The sequence below is a fragment of the Zalophus californianus genome, chromosome 10 (genome assembly GCF_009762305.2).
Source record: "Zalophus californianus isolate mZalCal1 chromosome 10, mZalCal1.pri.v2, whole genome shotgun sequence".
Classification (NCBI taxonomy): Eukaryota; Metazoa; Chordata; class Mammalia; order Carnivora; family Otariidae; genus Zalophus; species Zalophus californianus.
The window spans coordinates 56,722,988-56,745,609 of NC_045604.1; the positions used below are offsets into that span (position 1 = coordinate 56,722,988).

At 32.1% G+C, this 22,622-nt stretch overlaps 1 protein-coding gene across 3 annotated transcripts in view; it reads left to right on the plus strand.

Moving 5' to 3' along the window:
- The window catches only part of KIFAP3 (kinesin associated protein 3), a 205,754-nt gene that overhangs the window by 176,394 nt on the left and 6,738 nt on the right, over window positions 1-22,622 (plus strand). The gene's annotated exons all lie outside the window — the stretch shown is intronic.

The window sequence follows — 22,622 nt, forward strand, 5'->3', positions numbered from 1 at the left end:
CTGGAAAAAAAAATGCTTCATCGCTTTGGAAAATACAGGCTGTCCGTTGAAATAGACAGTACCTTTGCCAAATTAATGAACTAGATTGTTTCCTAAGTATTTTCCAAAGCCAGTAAAATATAAGAACACAATACATTATTTTAATAATTATTCAGACATCACTGTTTTTCAAAGTTGACATTTTGATTCAATTAAAGACTATTCTTCCCTGCATGGTATTCAAATAAAAGATTTAAAGAAAAAAAAATACGGCATTTCGGCATTGTTGTACAATTATAGTAAAGTTTCTCCCAGCAGATATCTCATTTCATTACTAGTGTCATAGATTTTTAAAATTTTATCAGAAAGTGTGTACAGTATTTTCCTCTTCATATCATTCTTAGAGGTATAATATTTTAATTTAGTCTGACTGTTGAAATTTCACATTATACTGGTTCGATGAATAGGTGGAGTCTTAGTTGCCCTTAAGACTCTTTTTTTCTTTAAAAAAAATTGCAACCAATATGTTATAATTCTTAATGATCACTTATAATAAGCCATTTTAATCCAATAATTATTGCAAGCAATATTGATCATCTATTGTGTATAATCTATTTTATGAATATTCTTCATTTATTTTAACGTACACAGCAACATTTTAAAGCAAGTATTATTATAGCCATTTTACAAAAGAAGAAATCAAGGCTCTAATAATTTAAGTTTAACTTGTCAACTCACAAAAGTAGGGTGGTAGAGAAAAAATTTGTACTCCCGTCTATATATCTCCAAATTTTAGGTTCTTTCTAGTATAACGTGATGCCTAATTTGGAAGGAAACATAACATACTATAGTGACTTTTTAAGTGTTTTTGTCTTTTTTTTTTACCACAACTCACATGAAGAAATACATTTCATATTGCAACCTAGTGCATGCACAAAGATATGTTTATATATATGTTTATATATTTGTTTATATACATATATACCTATACATATAATAAAACAAAAAATTTTTTAAATGGTAATTACTCTTAGTACCTGTAATGCACTATTCTGTTTCATTTTTGAAATGCAGATTGCAACCTACTATATGATTTCATAGTTCATTGATGGTTGTGACCCAGAGTTTAAAAGCATGTTGAAAACTTAGGAGTATTACATGAAACACAGTATAACCTTATATATAGTTAAGTATTCTGTAGTGGACTTTAAATAAATAATAACACTTCAGAAATAGTTTCATTGGTGTACTGGATTTTCATGGTAAGAAACTCTTGCCTCAGGACATAAAAGTTAAACATGGTTAAATATCAGAAAGCATATGGCTTTTGATTGCTTCTGATGTTTCTGTCTATATTAGCTATAATTATTTAAATAGAGGCTCTGTTTAATCATTGTAACTACTATACTCCATCATGTGACAATTCACTGTAAAAATGTTTTCTGAAACATAATTGGAAAAGGAAGAAGTGATTTGGGTGTATAATCCTAATTATTTATATTGAAATTTTTGCCGATAACATTACAAAATTAATTATTGTGCCATTTATGTTTCACTATGAACAAAAACATTATTTTGGTATCTCTGGCAGATATTGCCAATCTAAAGAAAGCAGACTAATACTAGTCATGCATTACTAATTTCAGAAAGACTTGCTTTCATTTTTTTATATAATTATATGATTAAGAACCTGAACACTTCGATTAAAATTGAGTATTCAAAACAGTGAACTTATGAGCTCAATTCAACAAAATCTCTCATTTCTGGTTTTCAAAAATGGTCATTTTATAAAACAATAAAAGTGTTTTAAGAGATAGTGGTATCCAATGAATAAATTATACACTGTGTCCAAAGATTTCAGGATTTTATTCCCCAGTTCTGTTAATAATTTTTTTTAAAAAAGACTTTGGGAAAGCCTCTTACCTTTGTACTTTCAGTTCCTTCTCAAGGGTAGAAATATTTCAGTTGCTTCTTTTACATCATAAAAGACACATCACAGTTATGTTGGCTTAAAGGATTAGCTAATAAAACATACTATAGACTATTTTTTTCAAATCAAAGGAGTGAAATACTTACTTATTATAATCATTTTGATTTGAGAATTGTTTGACCTGTAAAAAAAAAAAAAACTTCCCCTGAGAAAGTTAAGTCTTTCATCTCTTGTCTTCTGTAATTTTTCAGGCCTTAAATCACATAACTGTATCCTTTTCTCTTTTTATTTCCAGAAGAAATAATTTACAATGAATTTCGTTAGTTTTTTTGTAAGTAATCAAATAAAAAGGGACTGTAAATTGTATCAGCAGAGATACAGAGAAAGTATACAGTATAACCCAATACTCATAGTTGCTTTTTGCTATAGTTTGTTTTATTGACCTACTCTGGAATCATTTACTCTTTCTTTTATTCAGTCATTTTTGGTTGGTTAGGATTCTCTTTTAATAGGATTTCTGTGCTCTTCTTTGATAGTAACAAACTATGGATCTTAACTCTGGCTTACTTTTTAATTCTGCAAAGATTTAAGTATTTTAAATTGCTACATAATTACTCACATATTTGGCATGATCATTTTGCTGCATACTGTCCCAGATGTGAAATTTTAAACTAATGGCTACCTTTCAGCTTCTGATATCCAATAGGTAAATTTAAAGCCTATTAGATCACATAACATTGCCTTAAAATACTACTTTTGAAACTTTTTACTTTAAATAGGAATATTTTAAACAAAATAGGAATATTTTTTGAGAAATGTGAACAGAGAATATTGGACTCTTATTCTTCATCTTCTTTGGAAAGATGAGAATATGTGGACTTAATGGGCAACATGAAAAATTTGAGTTAATAATGAAATTTGTAAGTACAATGTCTTGATTGAGTTCTGAATATTGAAAAAAGTTTCTTTAAATACTTGTAAAAAGAGGAAATGTTACCTATTTTGAGGGTTTTTTTCTTTAAATCAAGGAAATTGTCCAGATGACTTAACAAAAATTTTCCCTGTTCTTTGTCATATGTCTTTTATAAATAAGCACTGTCAAGTTACTGGGAAGAAGAATTTTTTAAAAATTAATGTATAAAATGTGAATTTTTTCTTTACCATTGTTTTTAATGATTTGAGAACGTGAAACGATATGACAGTGCCAAGTGGCATGCTCTTCAGCCAGTATGCATGGCTTCTCAGTCCTTGTGGTTTTTTAATATATTAGTTTTAGTGGGTTCAGGTAAAGTAGATGATCCCAAGTTCCTGAAAGGTAAAAAATAAATTTCTAATTTGTATGATGAGGGTTTTTTTTTTAATTATTCAAAGAAAAATTCTTCACTTTATTCCTAAAATGACAGAGTTTAGTAATAGGACAAATAGGTCTAAAAATGGGGACACTAAGCCAGATTTAGAGAATGGTTTAAACCATTTCAGTTGGTATTTTTCTTAGTGATTTAAACCATTAAATTGGTATTAAAATCCAAGTGATCCTTCTTAATCTGAATGCCTACACTTTTGTAATAAACCAAGGCAGTTTAATTGGAAACAGTAAGTTAAACTCATCTATCCCATTCTGCAGAGGAGACTGGATGTTTGATAAAATAGATACTGGCAGTTGGACAGCAAATCCTGGGTTTTAGACATGTGTCACTATCAGTTAGAACCTCTTGGTGCCAGAATTTTCCAACGTTTAGAGGTGATGCAAAATCCATTAGGGCTCCAAGGCATTAGCTATAGAGCTGCCAATCCCAGAGGGTTAGATGTAAATCTCCCCCCCGCCCCCCCGCCTCCAAAAAAAATCTGAACTGGTGTTAGAAAGTAAAGTGGAACTTGCTATTGAAGCTAATTAAAAATAATAGGAGTAGGACTAGCTTTTTTCCCCCTTATATACAATATATCCACACCATATTTTTGGACCGTTTTTTTTATTATAACTCTTACTTTTCAAGACTAACAAGAACCTCATGTTGAGTATTTTTAAACTGCTTCCAGCTTTTACAAATCAGTTTTTGTTGCAGTAAAAATGGTCCATTTTTCTTTTATAGGAATCCAATTTTCATAAACTGGGAAAAAAATTGCAGAGACTGCTTAGGTTTCCTTGGGGCTTTGAAAAATATTTTTCAGAGGGCCTGGAGTTCTTTGTGGTTGGCACAGTGATGTCATTTACTGACCGTTTCACTGGAGTCAAAGATGAAATAGATGTGTGCTTTATCTGAGCCATCTGATTCTTACACTTTCATTTTCTGTGTGTGTTTTAGATAGCCTGCTTCATTCTTTCCCTTTCTGAGAATACTTGGGCATTAACTATTCTGTCCATTATATGTATTATATATTATACATACACACTTTTTATTCCATTCTTTCTAATTTATTTTTTTCAAACATTAAATCACAGTTGAAATGATAGTTGCACTTTTTAAAATCATCCTGAGTAGAACTAACAAATTATTTTCTTAATATATAAAAAATAATCTTTTATCCAAATTTTTAAATGTGTAATTCTTCCTGAGACAATGATTCTACATGTCAAAATTAGACTTATTTCTTTAGCTCTCAGGCCACTTTAATTATACTCAGCTATTTAGTCCGTTTTTTCATTTGAAAAAAGTAACCTCAAAATTACATATTCTCTGTCTAAATGTCATTGTGTAGTGTTTACAGAAGTACATATTATTCTTAGAACAATATATTAGAGTATTTCAAAGCAGTTATTCAAAGGAGAAATCAAATTATTATCTTTCTTAGAACCCTTCATTTGGCTTGTCAAGAAGTTCTTTTATATTGAGAGGAATGTAAATATGCTTATAAAATACCTTCTTTGATAAGTCCCATATCAACTTTCAGTGATAACCCATACTCTTCTCTTCTAATAAAGTTTTAGTGACCTTCATTACTGAGTAAGTAGTATAGAAATCATATGGAAGGATCAAAAGAAAATGAAAAGAACCTCCTAGAAATAGCTCCATTGATACACATTGAGACCAGCCATTTGTTCAGCAGCATTTTAGGAACTAAATGAATTGGTATATACTTATGAAATCTCTTAAAGATATTCATTCAGTAAAATACTGCTTTATTTACTGTGCTATTAAATTTTTATCAAAAATGGTTATAGTTTATTATTTATTCATTTATTTACCTATTGATTTTTCTCAGAGGAGAACATTCATGAGAAGTCTTAAAAAAAAAATCTCCCGACTTTAGTAATTTTTTTCAGACATGGTGGTTACAAAATAAAGGAAGCAGATTCCATTTTCACCTTCAATTGCCAAAATTTTTTTAATCCTTATACCCACCCATAGGAGCAAAGTAGTACTCGGATACACCTCTGTGGGAATTTAAATGGATAAAACCTTTGAGGAATGTATTTGGTAATAGAGAACAAGATCCTTACATTGTTCACTTCCTATAGCTCCATAATTTCATTTCTAATGATTTATCCTTATGAAGTAATTAGAAGTAAACACTAGATAAATAAACTATTAAAAAATAAGTGTTTGTGTCTCAAAGTGTAAGTGTAGTGAATGTCGTGTACACCTATTGTGGAGTAAATGTTATTTTTAGCATCTGCTTTTGTGCCACATGATTTTATTCACAGATTAGATTACACCAGTGTTCTGATTTAAGAACATAAATATGAAGGTCAAAATAGGTAAAAATAAATATATTTAGCAATAGATAATCACTTTACATAAATTCTCCACTTTTTAAAGAATTGATCACAGAGATCTTTTAATTTGATTTTTCCTTATTGAAAATTCTTTTAAAAAATTGTTATTCACCCCTAATGTTTTGATAGCATAAAGTGAATATACCACTGCCACATCTCTGATTTCTAGTAATGAAATTGGACAGTATGTTTGGAGTGTTTGGTCATTCCATTTATATTTCTTTCCATGTATTAAAACATTAAGACAAGAGATTCATTGATTTAATATGTAAACATATTTTCATTTTAAGATAAGCCTATTACTAAAGAGTATATAATATTAAAAAACAAAAACTTACTGAATGCTTTGTATATGCAAGGCACTTAACTATATATCTTATTGACTCTCTGTTCCTTTCATACACATTTGCATAGGTCCCTAATAATTTGTTCTTGACTGTATCTAGTTTCGGGTATTTGCAAGAGTTACTTCTCAGTTTAAATGCAATTTTGTGAAGTCATGATTAAAACACTTAGAGTAGAACCTCTGTATAGAAGCTGATGGAGGTTGGGTAACAGACAATATTCTATTTACTTTTTAAAAGTTGCTCTGTGTCGGTATTTGATTTGGTCTAAAAATATCTAGATATGTGCAATTTTTATTATAATTGTATTAGGTTATCCAAATAGCATTGTTCTTAATATATGTAAACATGTATTTCAAGCCTAGTAATTAGTGCTATAATAATAATAATGTAATTATAATAAGAATTTTAAGTTCTTCCTCCTTTCATCAATATTAACCAACCAGAAATGTATGGTGAAATATCTTAAAATGAATAAAACCATTTATAAGAAATAATACCATGTGACAGGTAAAATTTTATCTAAGGTAATGAAATTTTACTTTTAAACTTGTGGGATGGTGAAAACAGGAGAACAAGAGTGGCAATAGCTATGTAACACATTCTGTTGAGAGAATTAAACCAATGCAAATAAGTGATTTTTACACTATGAGACTCTTGCTGTAACATAATTCTTACATTAAATTTCATTTTTCTTTCTAAATACTCCCATAGCAATTCTGCCAGTTATTTTTTTACTTCAGAAGATGGAATGTCTTAGGACCCTTCTAAAAGTTTCAAGGAATAAAATGGTTCAAGGTGTTTTTTTTTTTGTCTAAATCAAAGTATACAGACTAATAACTTGCATTTAGTTAGCATTTATATCATCATGTATTTCTTTTGATCATCAATAATGTGTGAGGTAGATAAGGGAAAGAATAGTATCGTCCTCATTTTAACATATGTAGAAAGGAAGGCTTAGAGATTTTTAAGGGACTAGTCCAAAACCACATAGCTAATAGTGAAGCCTTTACTGTTATACCATTATGGCCTCCAAAAGGCAAGCAAATTTGTTAGTCTAACAGTGAACTGTGCTTTAGAGTGTCTTAGAGTAAATGTTATTAAAATTCAGAGTAAGATATGTGCTTTTTGTTATGCAGTACCTTGTTTACCTACTTTATTTTAATACATTTGACACTGTTTATTACAAATTGGTGCTTCAGATTGCTTGGAGGCAAGTTGCTAAAAATGTATTAACACACACATTTAAAAAAAAGAAAAAGTGTATTAACACATTAACTAATTAGTTCATTACTATTAAATTCTCATAGGTACTTACTAGTTCATTAGGTTCTCCACACAGAATAATCTACTCATGTAAAAAAGGAGGATGAAATGAGTAAAATAATCTCAGGCTATAAGTTAGTATCTCTTACAAATTATTTATTTAGCTAATTAACCAATGTAAATGTTTATATACATGATGCTATTATTTTATGCCTATACATGAATCCTCATATATTAGTATTACTTGTCTTATTTGTTTAGACATTTTATAGAGACAGCTTCCTTCTAGCCTTGAACAAAGGCAAGGAAATTTGGTTCTGCTACTCGGACACTAATGATTTGCATTTCCCAAGGAGAATTGAATTAGGTTTTATTAGTAATTTGGGCCCATAACTTTTAAGGCCAGATTTTATTAGATTATCACACATCAGCATTAGCAAATTGTAAACTTTACTGAAATATAGAAATACAAGCCAAAATTCAAGGCTTAGAATCCTGGAAACTTGGGAAGATGTTTTATCCTAGAGAAATTATACTCCTGACTTGGAAAAATATTTTAAGTGATTTACTTTCCTTTGGAAATTTAGAAGCAAGAGAAAAAGTTGGCAATAAAACTACCCTCGTTAAGTTTGTGGTAATTTTCAGTCTGGTGATCTGAGCAGAGTTTTTGGAGGCATACATGTTAGCTGTATATAAAGTCCAAAGATGCTCCCAAAGAAAACCAAATTTATTGTCACTTTATTTCGGACTTTTATTTAGATGAAATTCAGCGTGACTGAGTCTATAAATTAGAAAAAAAATAATCTGACTATGACTAGATCCTATAAAAATGTTAACACATCAATTATGGTGTAGCTTTGTACTAGAAGAAATGACATGGGAGTTAATCCAGTCATGACTAGGAAGTTAATTATATCACCACCTTTTAAGAGTGATTATCTAGTGTTAAAGTTTATACATTTTTTATATGTATTAATCACATTTTTGTTGACTCTACAGATATATAAAAATTAGTTGTAAATTTAAATGGAAAGAAAGTAGAAAGTCCATCAGCAGATATGACTGCTTTTATGACATGCTCTTAGTTTCAAAAAAATGAGGGTTTTTTTTGAGGAATGGGATTTAAATTAACATTTTAAAGCCTTGCTTAGTGACATTCTAATTAAAATAACAAAATTGTAAGCAATTTGTTTGATAAACACCACCACCCCCTCCAAAAAAAAAAAAAGAGAGAGAGGAAAACACAGTGTGTCATCTCTTATTTCCTATAAATCTGGATTTGGTGACATTGAGTTTACTCCTAAACTCAGAGATATTTTCTAATTTAAAGTTGATTTATTGTAGGTCATCTGTGTTTTGATTAACAATATGATTTAAGTATTCATGAACAATTGTTAAAAATTCCTTATATTAGAAATGTTAAATCAAATATTTTTTATTTATTTAAAAAATATGAAGTCTAGAGCCTATAGGTTTTTAAACAATATTAATTAATTCCCATATTTCCCATATTGCCCATAGTCCTTCCAGATGTGCTATTACAAATAGCTTACCCTTCATATATGAACCATATGGGTTCTGTAAACTGATTTGCACTTATTTTGAATAGGAATTGTATAGATTGCAGATGAATTATTAAAGTATATGTATAATTGCCAAATAAATCTGAAAGCAAAATATTAAATTGTAGTAAATGAGAAAAGAATGTGCAAATGAAGACCTGCCTGCTTTAATAACTTTAGTGGTTACCTTCTCAGTTTCAACCAAAAGAAAAGAGTTGCCTTTTTTAAAAAATTTTTTTGGTTATTGTGTTTAAAAAAAAAGGGGGGGTCTATAAAACTGCTTACAGAAGTATCTAAGACAAAAACAAGGAAATATAATGTTCTAAACTCAGCCGGTCCAAACCACTTGAGCTGCTATGACAGCTCATAAAACTGAGAGTAGTTTTTAACTGGGCTCTGTTTTACATTGCCAAAGTGAATTTTCCTTGCAGGAAGTAGCCAGAGGGTTTATTTAGTTTCCAGTCCATGGCTTTGATCTTTCTGTACTGTCACATCTCGGGTTACATAGCCCTTTTTCACTGCAGTAAATCTGCAACAGTTAATGAGAATAAAATTTCCTCCTCCTTACTGATCGCATGCTGTTAAATGCCAAACCACAGCCAACTGCATATTTGCAAAATTTTAGCTACAATATATGAAAACAGTGCAATCAATTTAATCTTGTTGTCTTTGTAATTCATTTTATTGGGCTTTCTTCCTTTTTAAGTGACCTACTTTATCAAGTAAGTGGTTGCAAAGCCAAACCTGGGAGAAAGATTTAGAATGTTAATAAACTGAGAGGCGAAAGGTGTGCATGTGTTGAGGAGGGGTGAAGAGGTGGGTGCACATGCATATATACCACCATTGAGATTCAAATTGAGTCCCCTTTAATGCTTTTGAAACACCAACCCTTCCTTTCTCTTCAAATAAAATAAGCTAATTTGTTATTACTTTATGTTGTATGTTCCATTTTAACATAAATTTTTACCTAATGAGTTTATTTAATAAGTCAGAACATTATTTTTCACTTTTGATTATAGAGAAGATTCTATAGTATTTAGGGGAATTTAAAGGATTTCAAAAAAGTTGATGTCTATAAGAGCTGTTCTCAAAGTAAAAACTTTTTTTAAAAGATTTTATTTATTTATTTGACAGAGAGAGACACAGAGAAAGAGGGAACACAAGGAAGGGGGGAGTGGGAGAGGGAGAAGCAGGCCTCCCATGGAGCAGGGAGCTTGATGCAGGGCTCCATCCCAGGACCCTGGGATCACAACCTGAGCTGAAGGCAGACGCTTAAGGACTGAGTCACCCAGGTGCCCCAGAAATAACATTTTTATAAGCACCTACTGAACTATCTTAATCAAATGGGTCATACTTAGTAATATTATAAATATCTGTTGAGTAAACCAATGGAAATTCAAAATCACATTAAGCAAGCTGAATTTTATACATTATTAAATGTATATATCTGCATACTGAAGTATAATAAAATCTTATATTTTTTTATTTTCTTTTTTGGCTACAGTGAAATCTCAGTTGAGGCATTATTTGACTCAGTTAATATATGTTGTTAACTTTATTTCACTTACACCTTTAATCTTTTAGTCTGTCTTATTTTGTAGTTGGCAACTGGAATTTAACTTCCCTCCCAAGAAATTCAAACTTAGAGGCCATTTTAGATGATAGCCATTGATAAATATACTCTATTAATACTATATGATTATATAGATCATATTTAAATATGTAAATATGATATATTATAAAATAAATTAGATAGAAAGCTGCCTTTAGTTTCTCACCATTGAAGTCACAGTTACTGTTATAGCCATCTGCTTTCACAGAGTAAGGCATTTCTACTCTCATAAAAGTAAAAATGTTGGGCATAATACACATTCATTGATTTAGATCACTATCATAAAAACCATGACTAAAAATGAATTGAAACTCAGAATATTTCTAAATTGGAGGCAATAAAATCACATCTCCTGATAAAACAGAGGGAGGACCCACTTTGGGAAAAGTGCCAGTTGTTAGTTACCCCAGTAAGAAAGGAGGGTAGGAAAGGAGTGGCTTGAAAATTTTAAATGGCCCTAGGCCTTTCCAGCAGGTGTTACATATAATGTAGAAGTGTTGAACTTTAAAATTTTAGTTTGTTCTCTTGGAATTACCGTGTTTTCCAATAAACCTGTCTATGTGTACTTAAACTGCAACATCATAGTTTGCAGGTGAAAAAAATGATTGAGACAAATAAAATTTTAGCTTCTGTATCTGGTAGGGAAGGCTGTTCTATAGTCTGTTTCTTTGTTTTTCTGCAACTTTAAATCTGCATGAGACCATTAGTCCATAACCCACTCAAAATTCTCTATTTGAAAGTCCACAGAAAATTTCTGCACAAAGTAAACATTAATTTTTTTCAAGTTTTTGTTGTTCTTTAAAAAAGAAAATCTTAACTAAGTGAAGCTGCTCAAAAAAGTTTGTTTCTAGAACATGAACAGTCCGGTCCAGTTTTAAATGAAACTATTGGAAAGGAATAGAAACAACACAGCCTTCAATACCATACAGACTTAATCTTTATTCGAATTGTCTTATTTGAAAAGTTATTCTCTGAAATGGTTTCGCATCTGTCTACAGTCAGATATGTCGATTAATAGTGATGGTATTTATTGAAAAACATTTGCTGAGTGCCAGGCAGTATGCTGATTGCTGCTTATTACATTCCTTATCTAAAATAACAGCTCAGGGAAGAAGACATTATTATTAAGAAAACCAAAGCTTATCAAGTTAAGCAGCTTGCCCATGGTTATCATTCCACCAGTTAATCTCTTATTTTTACCCATCTTTTTTTCTCCCTTCTGTTACAATTAAGGAAGTGTCCTTTTTTTTCAAAGTCCAGTCCGTTTATTTGCTCTGAATTCCATCCCTTCTTGCCTCCTCAAGGACTTCTTCCACACCACCCTTCTTTCCCCTCTCCTGGGTCAGTCCTGCCAGTTTATAATCATAATCTGGAATCCCCCTAGTGAAATTCTCTTTGGCCCCACATCACATTTTACCAACTGCTCATTTCCCACTGCTTTCATGTAATACTCCTCAAAAGACTCCCATCTACCCTTCAGGTTCTTCAGTCTAGTGGAAATCACCAGTAACCTTCATAGTACCAAGTCCAGTGGACCTTTCTTGTCTTTAACTCAGCTGTGTTTGGCACAGATGTCAAGGCCCTGCTTTTTGAATTATCTTCTTTCATCTCTCAAGATACCCCATTTTTCTGATTTTCCACTGAGCCCTTCTCCATTCCTTTCCAGTGTTCTGTACTGGATAGTCCTCTTCATTTTCACTTTTTTTTTTAAAGATTTTATTTATTTATTTGACAGATAGATAGAGAGCATAAGTAGGCAGAGTGGCAGGCAGAGGGAGAGGGAGAAGCAGGCTCTCTGCTGAGCAGGGAGCCGGATGTGGGGCTCAATCCCAGGACCCCAGGATCATGACCTGAGCCGAAGGCAGCCGCTCAACCGACTGAGCCACCCAGGCACCCCTTCCTTTTCACCTTTTAACACTGCTTACTTCAGGGCTTTGGCTGTGTTCTCTATGACACCCACTACCTAAAGGATTTCATCTAGATTCCATGGCCTTAGATACAAACTATAACCTTACATTTCATCTGAGACCTCTTCTCTGAGTACCAGCCATTCCTGTCACTGTTTAACATATCCAGTTGAATGTTTCATAAAATCATCAAATGTAACTTTGATTTCCTACATGCAAATAGGTCCGTCCCCTAATCTCCCATCTCAGTGAATGTCACCATCATTCAGTAGGTCAAGCCATAGACTTTGGAGTCTTTCTTGGTTCCTCCCTTTTCCTCAAATACTACTTCCTCAGAGAGTCTTTTTCCGATGAAACTATCAAAGCAGCTCTTTCTCCCCCATCCTATAGTTACTGTTTTAGCACCCTAATCATCTGTTTTGTGGTTCACTTGTTTATCAACCTCCTTCCACAAGAATGTAGTCTCCAGAAGACCAGACTTCTTACTCAATGTTGTTATCTACAGTGCCTGGCAGACTCTAGTTCTCGGTACTTGTTTAATAAATGAGTTATAAGGGTCAGAGCTGTTACTCAAACACGTATATGTCTTACTCCATTTTCCATGCTGTATTTTGTTTTCAGTGTTAACTTTCAGTGTCTTAATTTTATATTTAATCTTTACTATTTCAGTAATCTTTCAAATGTACAATGCATAGTATTTATTATATATGTAATTGATATATATAATATGCTTGTATTATAAAATTTGAGATAGGAACCTATGCTATAGGAGAAATTTTTGAATAACATATATAAGATAAAAACTGTCTTTTGAACTGCAGTATTTTATACAGATAAAGATGCTTGCCTTTGTAGTTAGGATTGAATTAAGAAATTCTTAGTACCCACATATTATACTACTACATATCTATTTGAATCTAAGAAATACTCATCTATACTGAATGTAAGCATTCTCTACCATAAAAAAAAAAAATTGCCAAAAGGGATATTATAAGTTTTACATTAGTTTTCATTACCAAATAGCTTATGTTCTGTTAGAAACAAATTCTATGTCATACTTAAATTGAATAAAAGGGGGTTTCTTTGATATTTCTTTCTTATTACTGGGTCTTAAATAATGACCTGTTGGTAATCAGTAAATCAGAAGTATAGCATATGTGCTGTTGGAGGTTATTTTGTTATTTCCAAAAGATACCTTTAACTTTTACTTAAAGAGATTTAATGAAATTATAGAGTAATGACAAATGAAATTAACTTTATAGAGTATAAAATAAAGATCATCAAGGCAAGGATGTGCATTAAATGTTTTAACACTTAAATTTTCCTTTACTCAGTAACCTTTTTAATTGACAAGCACTTGAATGGGCTCTAGGGATATAGAGATCAGTAAGAATTAATCACTTTCCCTTTGAGAAGCTTATGGTTCAGGGTTAAAATATAATTTTTTGAGATGTTATTCTTTATAGCAACTTTTTTTCTTTGAAAACATTTAAGGGTAATGTGTTAACAGACCTAGAAAGGGAATTAATGAATTAATACTAAGTATATTGTCAGTATTTGGACATGGTTGGTCTAATACATTCTTAGGTTATTCCCACACCTTGATTAAATAAATAAATGAATAAATGAATAATTAATATATTTAATTGATTAAACTGATTAATAAATTTAATCATTAATAAATGATTAAATAAATGAATAAACAAATATATTATACATTTCTGAATTGTCCTTAATCTTTAGAGGACACAGAATTAATCTTTAGAAAAGAATGTCACTCGGGTGCCTGCCTGGGTGGCTCAGTCGTTAAGCGTCTGCCTTCGGCTCAGGTCATGATCCTGGGGTCCTGGGACCGAGCCCCACATCTGGCTTCCTGCTCAGCAGGGAGTCTGCTGCTCCCTCTCCCACTCCCCCTGCTTGTGTATCTGCTTTCTCTCTCTCTCTGTCAAATAAATAAATAAAATCTTTAAAAGAAAAGAAAAGAATGCCACTCTATCTTAATAAACAGTTTTTTAAGAGTATGCTATTTGGAGTATTGCAATTTCTTAACTTCCATTACAAAAGATTATACACCTTTAGTATTTTTTTAAAGAGAAAAAAACAGATAATCTGATGATGTTATATGTCAGTTATCTCTCAAAGCTGGAAAAAAATAAAATTAAAAAAATTTTAAAGATGTGCTGAAATTTTCTTAGATAACAAAGCAAATAGAGTGATAGATTCAGATATTTTCTCATTTTAAGCTAAGCAGTGCAATACTTGACAAAGAATCACATTATTATTGAAATACAACCTCTTGAATTATATAGGCTGTTTAATAAAACATTATACTTTGATGGTCTGGTAATTCCCTAGAATTTAATTACTTCATAGAACAACAAGCACTTTGGAAGGATTAGCCCAGATAGCAACTTGATGTGGCTTTGTAGTAGAGACAATGCCTCTTTACAAACATATCAATGTCCTACAAAACATAATTTGAATAATTGCGAGGTTTGAGGAGAGCCATTATATCACAGTTTGATGTGAATGTTGATTTCTGATGCTTCCCATCTCATGAGCAAGGTTTACTGAGTAGAAACCTTTCATTTTACATAGTAGGTAGGTAAAGTAGGTAGGTGGGTAGGTAGGTAGGCAAGCAGATAGATATTCCCAAGGGAACATATGACACTACATTTTAGTCTTTGAACTTCTTTTAACATTGACAGCATAACTATTGATGAACTCTCAAAACTTTTAATTGAAAGAGTTTTAGATTACAAAGATTTGTATCAGGTTTTCTCATTTAAAAAAAAAGGGGGGGCAGTAAAATTCCATTGGTGGTTATTTGGAAATGGAGGAGATGTCTGGACTTAAGGAGATTAATTATAGACTATAATCCTGTAGATTATAATCCTGTAGGAATTTTAGGTCAATATGCAGTCTTTCAGTAGTAGCCCAAACCACTTGGTAACCTCATAACTGCTTAGTGCCTTCTATTAATTAAATAGCTCAGATCTACTTCAAAGAGACAAATGGGACAGTCTGTAGTGGAATCAATTTTCAAATGTTGCTTTGTTTTTATATTTCAGAAGAATGATTAGTAATTTTCTAAACTGCATATACTTCTATTTAATAGTTAATGGTAGGTAAATGTAAAATCTGTGTATGTCTCTGTTGGTTTTTATGGAAAAGCTACATATTTCTACAGTCTCATTTCAGACTAGAGAGGCACAATCAACAAATGCTTTCTTATGTCCTTTGAGTTAAAAATTATAAAATAGTCTTTTGAATAGACTCAAACAGGGCCATAATTAATGATTTCCTGAATATCTTCTCTTTTGTGGGCATAAATCTGCATTATATTCAAGTAATATCATATAAATTGAGCCTCTTTTCTTTGTTTATCTCTTTTATTATTATTGTTATGTTAATCACCATACAGTACATCATTAGTTTTTGACGTAGTGTTCCATGATTCATTGTTTGCGTATAACACCCAGTGCTCCGTGCAGAACGTGCCCTCTTTAATACCCATCACCAGGCTAACCCATCCCCCCACCCCCCTCCCCTCTAGAACCCTCAGTTTGTTTTTCAGAGTCCATCATCTCTCATGGTTCATCTCCCCCTCCGATTCCCCCCCTTCATTTTTCCCTTCCTGCTATCTTCCTTTATTTATTTATTTTTTTTACTAAAGTTAATACATCCCAGTTTTTCAGAAATTCTTTCCATTTCAGGTTTTTCCAGCCAAAATCAAAGCACTTTCATTTTGGCCTGTCAGAAAGTAAAAGACAATACAGTCTTAAAAAGGAATCCAGATTTGTGTTGACAGTATCAAGTGGCTAATTAGGAGCCCCTCAGATGTGAAAGGATGGGAGGAGGCCTCTATGAACATAGTTAGGCAAGTAAATTTTTAAATTGCAACTGTAACCTAAAAATTACATCTTTTCAAATTGATACAAGAAACCCCATAAAGCTTTATTTACATGGGTGTTCAGACATCATGCTAAGACCTTTTTGGGGGTGGTAGAAGACCAGGAATTCTTTAAAGTCTCAAAAGTTTAAAAAAAAAAAGTTCTGGGTTTTAGGGGCTTTATAAATATTGGGCTATTATAATTTAACTTGTTCTCTGTATATACTAAAGGGAAAAAAAGAAACTATTACAATTTCTTACAGTTGCATCTTGCCTTTTTCCCCTAAAGTCTTGAGGGTGGGGAGTACTAACTGCCATCAGCAAGTGGACACCATGGTCATTTAAAATAAGTCAATTTGTAATCTTTCCTTGTCCTACATACTTGAAAAAACTAACATAGATATACCTATATGCTAGTTTGAAGTATTGCCTAAAACCCTATACTGCCTTATAATCTCAAAAATGTATGGTTGGTGCATTCCCATCTCCCTGAAGATTTCTCCTCATAGTTGCCCAGCTTTGCTTATAAGTCCCAGATTGTCAGGTTGGCACAACCCCAAGATAATGAACATCACAGAATGAAAATACCCTGTCCTAAACACATGCATGACCTGTGCCCTTTTCAAACGGCAGTAAACCTGAGTACAGAAATGTGTGCAGTTTGGGAAGTGATGATTTGTGTGGAATAACTAAAAACCTTACCCTTGATTTACTACTTTCAAAATAAACTCACTGAATATAAAATAAGGTAAAGAAGCATATAAAGAGACGTTCCTGGTATTTTTCATTCCTACATGTGTTGTATCATTTGCATCAATCATGATATAGAATCTGAAGGGTTTTGATTGAATAACCTTATTTATACAAGCAGTCTAGTCTCACTATGGTAAAAGGAAGATATGATTGGCCATGGCATTACTCTAGTGCAATAACAATTAGTTGCCTATGTGTAGGCATAAATCTCTATGAATTATGTAACAGCCCTATAAAAACAAACAGAAAGCATGTGTAAGAAGCATGCCAAGTATGATAGAGTATCTCTTAACTGTCTAGATTTTATGGCAGGAGCCAGAATTTCATAAGTATTTTTAGGGAAGTCTCTATCATTTTCATATGTCATAACAATAGCAACACCAAATATATAGGAGTCTCTGTACTGTTCTTGGAAGAGACTTGGAAGTATAATAATCTCAAGGCAGATGTTAAAAGGGATAGCCATTATTCTTATTTTACAAAAAAAAAATTATGACAGTTACAAATATAGACTGTAACAAGTTATATCATTAGAAGCAGAAATCATATCCAGATATTCTGGTTTTGAGGTCATTGCGCCCCATTAACTTTAATAAAATTCAGGAATTGTTGATAAGTTCATACTTAAGTTAGTTTTGCTAATAAACATAATTTCCAATTCTTAAGAGAGAAAAAATGTCCATGTATGTCAGTAATAAAGAAAAAAAAAGTATGCTGTTTTCTTATATTGCTTTAAAAATAACTTTAAAATATGGTAATAGGGTATAAATCAGAAAGGTAATTGTTAGAATCATATACATTCCAGTCTACACTGAATTTGCTTGGTCTCAATGCAGCATGTGCCCAAAGGGTGCTTGGCCCCATTCTGTGAAGATGACATAGAAATACCTTTGTTTTGTCATCAGAAGATTACAGTCTGGTTAAAGAGAATGACTTCAATCAGTCCATAGCTTGACAATCTTAAGATTGGCCTTAGACAAAAGTAGAACGTGAATTCATTTTTGTTTTGGTTTTGCAGACCCATAATATAACAAATGTATTTTCAAGGACAAGAGAGCTTATGAAATTTAAGAGTAGAGATTTACTTTAGTACCTGTTCTTCTAGTGATAAAATGCAATGTTGAATATTCTACAGTATACTGAGATTTTTAATGCTCCAGAGGACACTAAATAACTAAAATATTTATCTGACCTGTAGTGATTACTGAAATTACTGAATTAGTGGCTGAAAGTATTTATATAACACTGCCCAAAATAGATGTCTTAAAATATCATAATAATGTAAGTCAATGCATTTTAGTTGTATAATTAATATTATAAATATTACTTTGGATCAAATTTTCACATTTTCATGCTTAGCTATTCACTTTCAATTTATTTAAATATAGTTTCTATTATCCATACTTGTGCCCTCAATTTTAGAAAAATACCGCTTGGTTTGATTTTAGGTACCAAAATAAGTCTTTACTTATCAACCAGTATTTTATTTTTATTAGCCTAAAAATTATTGAGACAAATGAATAAGTAGACTATGACATAAATTGGAAACTTTACATTAAGCTTCTTATATTTGATAAGATTTTTGAGATTGTTTTTTTTTTTATAACAAACACTTATCCACCTCTTATGTAAAGTAGTAAAAGAAAGTGAAAGCTTTTAAAACCATATCAAAGTATTCTCAAACTGTACTATTTATTTAAGGATTTGGGAGACAAGGTTTTAACAGAAGCTTAATGTTAATTTTTCATTTCTGAGAGAGTGGTATATAGCATTCATGCTAGATAGCCATATTTACTCTGTGTCCATATGTCAGATTTCTGTCTGTTTCATAAAGAAAGATGGGGAGTTGATATAGTCCATTTTGCATAGTACTCATGATAATTTTAGATTCTCTTCCATTTCTTGAACTTGTTCATTTTGGTAATATATTATCACTTTTAGATTCTGAATGATACTTAAATTACAGTAACTGAGCCTGAAAAGTTTTTAGTACTAGTATTAATTTTTGAATTATGCTCGAGGTCTTAGACTTTGCAGCATGTTTAGTTTCTTTTCATTTCTTATTAGTATTTTTCAGTACTTAATATTCTCCTGCTCCCACCTCCAACAAGAACTTCTCTCTGTTCAACATCAGAAACATTTTCCTATTTGGCTTGTGCTTTCTAGTTCCCCAAGCAGTATAAGCAAATTGGAAAGCTCAGCTGTCATTCTTGGAAGGTCATAGATCACACTAGCAGCCTGAGTAATCCAAGAGGTTTTAAGTATCATAGCATTTAGTTTAAAGTGAAATTTGCTCTGACAGGGCTGGCAGACCAATAGGAAAAAGAAATATTTGTGCTTGGAGAAGTGCATATGTAGAGACCAAGAGTATAACTGATGGCTGGAAGTGATTTCAGTCTAAAAAAACAAATCATTAAGAGAGTGCATAGGGGTAAAATACACAGTTCATATTTTAAAGAGTCTCAAAATGAACCAGCAACTAAGGTTAGCATTACATAGTAATTAGCTGTGGTGTTCAGGCTTTAACTCACTCAGTACCAGACAGTATGGTTAAACTATCACTGTGAAAACATTGCTACTTATGTTATATTCTCTACTTTAAGCCTACAGCAGTAATTTTTGTACCTTAAGAAACCAAGGTATTATGACAGATTATATAAATGTTGAACCAGTAACAGACAAACAATTATTCAAAGGAGGTGCTAATGACTCAGTTTATTGACCTAGGGGTTACTTAAGCAGCTCAGTAAGTTCCCTTAACATTTGGTGGTATGAAATGAGGCATTGCTTGATATTATAGAACTGCCAATTTCAAGAAGTCCTTGCACTTAATTGAAGAAATGTAAGTTAAAGATGACTAGATGGTATACTTTCATTAAAAGAATTATTATAGAAAGTTTGAGACCATTATAGCTTTGAGTAAATGTCACTTCAGCTTGATAATCACATCTGACAGCTTCCATTAGGCACCTATGAGAGTATTTTTTCTGTTAATTGCTACAAATTAGGAAAAAGAAAATATCTTCTCATGGCTCCAATTATTTCTTTCAAGTCATTGTTCTCTTCAAGCAAGCCAGTTCTGAGTCACAGGAGTACAAGATTGATAAATTCTTTTCTTGAACATGCAGAGCAGAATAAGAGTAAAATGGAAAGGACTTCCAGCAAGATGGTAAACTGAGCTACTTAGAAGTGCCCCCATATATATATATAGAAAAGATGGATAAAATGTAACAAAATTTTATAATTCATGGCCAGATTCACAAAGATAAGAAATGTACCAAGTCACACACCACCCACAAGAATACACTGGACTAGATATAGGTTATATAGCATAGGAAAATGAAACTGAATTCCCTGTATAAAGCCTGAAACTTCAGTGGGCTGCCTTTTTCTCATTGAAAAAAAGACTAGAACATCTTAATTCACAAGCCTGGAAAAGTGACCAAAACTTATCTTCTGCCCCAAAGAGAAATCGCAAGCTTTTTCCATGTGCGTGAGTGGGTTCAGAATTTTTTCATCTTTTCAGGGAACCCCAAATCAAGAAATTATCATTAAAATTGTTGCAGGACAAGACCGATTCCCGGGGTCTTGATATATTACAAACAAATACAGAACCTCTCTGTAGAAATATTTCCAAGTTCAAGGGCCAACAGACAGGCAAAAATAAATGAATAAATTAAAAAACCTGAAGTTGAGGGCGCCTGGGTGGCTCAGATGGTTAAGCGTCTGCCTTCGGCTCAGGTCATGATCCCGGGGTCCTGGGATCGAGTCCCGCATCGGGCTCCCTGCTCCTTGGGAGCCTGCTTCTCCCTCTGCTTCTCTCTCTCTCTCTCCCTGTCTCTCGTGAATAAATAAATAAAAAATCTTTAAAAAAAAAAAAAAAAAAAAAAACCTGAAGTTGAACACAGTAAAAAATTGTAAAGCTCATGAAGAAAGGACTGTCATGAAGTTGAATTGTCAGGTACAACAGTAAGAGAGGATGCCCAAGAACTAGAGTTAATAGAAGAGTCTCAATTACACTATAACATTTTTAAAAATAAAAAGGAATTTAGAAAATTCATGCAATGGTATAATATGAAAAAGTGCCAACTATAATATCTCCACATTAAAAAAATAAATAAAATAGTCCCTGGAGATGGGTTAAACAACAGATTAAGATGCATTATAAGAGAAGTGTGAATTAAACGAAATTAGAGGAGCATCAGTGAAATGGAATTTCTTTACCATTTGGAATAAATCAGTGACTATTTTATACATGCTTCTTCCATCATTACTACAAATTAGTTTTTGTCTGAAGCATCTTAGTATAGTAACTAAATTGAAAGGATCTGTCCCCAAGGTGGTATATTTCCCCTTAGAACTGACAGATGTTTTTAAAAAAAATTTTTTTTAATAAATTCCAGATGAATGCTTTAAATACAGCCTCCCACTACTCATATCACTTGCCCTTGATTTTTGGAAAAATATTACCTCGTTTGATTTCACTAAAATGTGATTCTTTAAGATTCATTAGCCATTTAGTTTTATCATAATAAAAGGAAAATTGATACTCATGTATATAAAAGATTAAGAATAAAAACTAAATGGAAAATGACAGCTAAATTCTATATATATTGGTAAAGTTCATCAAAAGACTACTTAATTGTGCTCATCTATTCACTAATACAAAGGCTCAAGTTCAATAAGTAACACCCTTCAGCAACCTAAAATAAATATGTATTACGTACAAATTTATAAAAAGAAGATGCTTTTGACAGGTTCAATGAAAATTTTAGAAGTTGTCGTATAGTAGTAGTACCTTAACAAGCATGTGCATTACATCTTTCCGTGTCCAGGATGATCAGCATCTTCCATCATTTTCATAGGCCCCCACATTCACAAAACTTTTTTGCATGTGAATATTCCTATTTAGCTCTAAGTAAATTATTTCACATTTATAAGAGGAGAACTCTGACTATATGAGAAAGCAATGGAAACCACATTCTGTCAATGTTAAATATGCTCAAGAGTTTAAATTTGATAAAACTTGCTTAAAAACTTTGTAAATGATACTCAGTGATAAGACAAGCTCTCCATCTAGTGGTTGGTTTATAAATTACAAGCATTTAGATCTCGATTTAAGACATCTAATGATAGGTATAATTTTATAGGCATCTCGTTCTATCTATACTTATCTTGTTACTATGTATAAGAATTTCAAGAAAAAAATGTTCTCTTCTGCCAGAATAGTTCAGCCCTATCTATTGAATACAAAGATGAACTACTTCTACAGTCTGATTTCTTCTACCTGGAATACCACAGCCTCTTAGTTAACTTTGATGAGGCGTACAGTAAAGGGACAAAATTGTTTCATTCCAGTTAACTATAACCTCTAAAATTTCAGCCAGTTTTGAAATTCTTTCCCTTCACTCTCAAATGGTAAAAGTATAGGGACACCTGGGTGGCTCAGTTGGTTAAGCATCTGCCTTCAGCTCAGTCATGGTCCCAACGTCCTGGGATCAAGTCCCACATGGGGCTCCTTGCTCAGAGGGGAGCCTGCTTCTGCCTGCAGCTCCTCCTGCTTTGTGCTCTCTCTCTCTCTCTCTCTCTCTCTCTCTCTGGCAAATAAATAAATAAAATCTTTTTTTTTAATGGTAAAAGTATAACTAAAAAACCCATTTCA